The sequence below is a fragment of the Myotis lucifugus genome, unplaced genomic scaffold (genome assembly GCF_000147115.1).
Source record: "Myotis lucifugus unplaced genomic scaffold, Myoluc2.0 scaffold_800, whole genome shotgun sequence".
Lineage (NCBI taxonomy): Eukaryota > Metazoa > Chordata > Mammalia > Chiroptera > Vespertilionidae > Myotis > Myotis lucifugus.
Genome location: NW_005871848.1, coordinates 112,349 through 115,989, shown reverse-complemented (window position 1 = coordinate 115,989; position 3,641 = coordinate 112,349). Strand labels below are relative to the sequence as shown.

The following is a 3,641-nucleotide window of genomic DNA, read 5'->3' as shown; positions in this document are numbered from 1 at the left end:
TGCTGTTGTGGTTGAAGCCTGCAGACCGCGGATAAGCCTATAAATCTGGCTGGGCCCACAGTGTCTCATCTTTAAAACCAGATGACTGAATTTCAGATGATTGGTGAAGTCTCTTCCAGTTCTAAGATTCTATTGTTTATTTTCAGGGGTGGGAAACGTCCAGCCCTCGGGCTGTATAAGGCCCACAAAATTATTTGGTCTGGCCCTGCCAAAGCATTAGGGGTGGGTTAGTTAAATGTTTGGCCAAATATAGCAGGCTAATTTTTAAGTTGATAATTTTGTATGGCCCGAGGATTATGTTATAAATGTCCAAATAGCCCTTGGCAGAAAAACGTTCCCCACCCCTGATTAAAATCAACAACTGCTAAGATAGAAAGGATATGTAATGATGGCCCTGGCTATTTTTCTCAGTGGTTAGAGTGTCAGCCCACAGACTGAAGGGTTTTGGGTTCTATTCCCAGTTGAGGGCCCATACCTCAGTTGCAGGTTCAAGGAAAAAAAAGATCCTCACTCCTTGGGTAAAATGGATAAAAGGCTTAAACATAAGATGGGAAATCATAAAAATCTTAGAAGAATCCATAGGCAGTAAAATATCAGATGTATGTCCTAGCAATATCTTTACCAATACATCTCCTAGGACAATGGAAACTAAGGAGGAAATAAACAAATGGGACTACATCAAAATAAAAAGCTTCTGCACAGCAAAAGAAACCATCAACAAAACAAGAGAGCCCACTGCATGGAGAACATATTTACACTGTTATATCCGATAAGGGTTTAATCTCCAAAATTTATGGGGAATTTATACAACTTAACAAAAGGCAGCTAAACAATCCAATCAAAAAATGGGCAAAGGACCTAAATAGACACTTTTCGAAAGTGCACCTACAGAAGGCCAAGAGACATATGAAAACATGCTCAAAGTCACTAATCATCCAAGAGATACAAATCAAAACATCAATGAGGTACCATCTCACACCTTTCAGAGTGGCTATCATCAACAAATCAACCAACGACAAGTGCTGGCAAGAATGTGGAGAAAAAAGAACCCTTGTGCACTGCTGGTGGGAATGCAGACTGGTGCAGCCACTGTGGAAAACAGTATGGAGTTTCCTCAAAAAATAAAAAAAATGGAACTCCCATTTGATTCAGTTATCCCACTTCTAGGAGTATATCCCAAGAAGCTAGAAACACCAATCAGAAAGGATATATGCACCCCTATGTTCATAGCACAATTTTTTTCCCCCTCAATGTCTCCCCATTCACAATACAGACCAGGCAGAGAGCCTGAACTGAGGTGTATATGGGGCAAGTTTACTCTGCCTCCTATTTCTGTACAGTCAATGTAAGGACACAGCCTGTGGTAAGCACCAGGAGGCCAGCAGCACAATTTTTAAAAAAATATATTTTATTGATTTTTTACAGAAAGGAAGGGAGAGGGATAGAGAGTTAGAAACATCAGTGAGAGAGAAACATCGGTCAGTTGCCTCCTACACACCACCTACTGGGGATGTGTCCGCAACCAAGGTACATGCCCTTGACCGGAATCAAACCTGGGACCTTTTAGTCTGCAGGCCGACGCTCTAGCCACTGAGCCAAACTGGTTAGGGCCATAGCAGCACAATTTACAATAGCTAAGATCTGGAAACAGCCTAAGTGCTCATCAGCAGATGAATGGATTAAAAAACAGTGGTACATCACAATGGAATACTACACTGCTGTAAAAAAAAAAAAAAAGAACTCTTACCATTTGCAACAGCATGGATGGAACTGTAGAGCATTATGCTAAGCGAAATAAGCCTGAAGGAGAAAGATAAATATCATATGATCGCACTCATTTGTGGAATATAAGAACAACATAAACTGATGAACAAAAATATATCCAGAGACATAGAAGCATCGAACAGACTGTCAAACCTCAGAGGGAAGGCAGGGGAGGGTGTGTGTGGGGGTAAGAGATCAACCAAAGGACTTGTATGCATGCAAATAAGCATAACCCATGGACACAGACAGTAGGAGGGTGAGGACATGTGCTGGGAAGTGGGAGCAGGCAGGGAGAGGTCAATGGGGGGAAAAGGAGACATATGTAATACTTTCAATAATAAATAATTTAAAAGAAAAGAAAGTGTTAGCCCTGAAAGATGCTTAGATGAAGAGGAATAAACTAGTGATCTTTTGATGAAGGACTTAATTCTTTAAACTAAAGCTTGAGTTTCACAGCTGAAAACTTGAACTGAATATTTATGTGATGACTTCATTTTGAAAAAGATGTCCATAGATATGTCCAGCTAAACATGAAATAAATGAGGCCAAGGTATAAGTAGATGAGTTTCATAGAGCTGAGAACTCTTGCACAATTCTCCATCAGCTGTTTTGTGTTCTGGGACCAGGAAGATCAAAATCTTCATGATGTCCAAGACTGAAACTTTCCAATCATTTCTGCGAAGATATCGCCTAATGCAGCCCACAGTCCAGTTGCTAAGGAAGGCAGCATGTAGCTAAGGAGGACAACTGTGGCTTTGGGAAGCCTGGCCTGGTGACTAGCTCACAAGCCCCTCCCCTCCTTTGAGGCTGTTGATGGCTGCTCTCTCTCTGCAGGGGTCCTGGGTCAGTCTCAGGTGGTGAGTGGGCTCCTTAGCTTGTAAGATATCAAGACTTCCTCTTGTTAGAGAACAGAAGGACATCTGTCCACCGGCCCTAGCAGTGGCCAAACACTAAACACCAAGCACCGCAGTGGGGAAGATTGGCTATTTTATGATGAAGGGCACCACCCAGGAAAATGGGAAGTTAATGCTCAAAAGCCCGAACTCCCCGATCCAGGGTTCGGGGCAGGTTTTTTAGGGGCTGAGGGAGCAGGTATGCGGAAATGCGGGTGGGGGCAGTTTTGATTGGAGGACTTTGGAGCTTGGCCATTTATGATAAAACCAGATGACTGGTTTTCGGATCCTCCTGAAAAACGAACCCTTTGCTTCTGGAAGGTTCTGTTCAAGCTCCGTTTCTGGTTCTTTGGTTTCGTGGGTGGTGGTGGTGGTGGAAGGGGGTGGGACGAGAGTTTGGTTCCAGGTACAGCTGGCGGTCAAAGTTCTCTCCTCTGCGCATGCTTCGGCTGCATGACTTGCGGTCTTGATCTGTTGTCTCTGAAAAGCTACTCAATACCTCCTTAAACAGGACAGGATGGTTTTGAGCTGGTCCTGTGGTCACACCCTGGCTGAGTGGTCGAGGTGTATAGAGAGGATCAACCATGTGGGGAGAATAAACTAATAACGTGGCTCTAAGGACCACAGCAGGTTCCTGGAACCCTGGGAACGGCTGGGGTGATGCGTTTCAGGAAAGAAGAACGCCAGTGTTTGGGAAGAACCAATAGAACTCGAACAGCCGTTTTCTTGTGGAGTCCTCAGCACTGGAGCTCATCCTCTTCGCTAGAGCACTGCCCCATGGGACTCAACCACGCCTTCTCTTTGTTTGCCTTTGTGTCCCACTCCCCAAGTCAAATTCCTGAGACAGAGTGTAGCAGTCCAGCTAACACTCATCTCTGCTGTGGGCCGCGTGCAGGAAAGAGTTAACGTTGCAGGCCTGAGGCTGTTATCTGCAGAAGGGCCTGCTGGTGGGGTTGGCCTTCCCCGGTGTCTGGGTGTTCCCGC

The 3,641-nt window shown here is 44.7% G+C and overlaps 1 non-coding gene across 1 annotated transcript; it reads right to left on the bottom strand.

Annotated features, from left to right (window-relative positions):
• Positions 1 to 1,248: 1,248 nt before the first annotated feature.
• Positions 1,249 to 1,380, bottom strand: LOC111824001. Its single transcript, XR_002827116.1, has one exon. It is a non-coding gene; the product is annotated as a small nucleolar RNA SNORA51 (small nucleolar RNA).
• Positions 1,381 to 3,641: the final 2,261 nt, after the last annotated feature.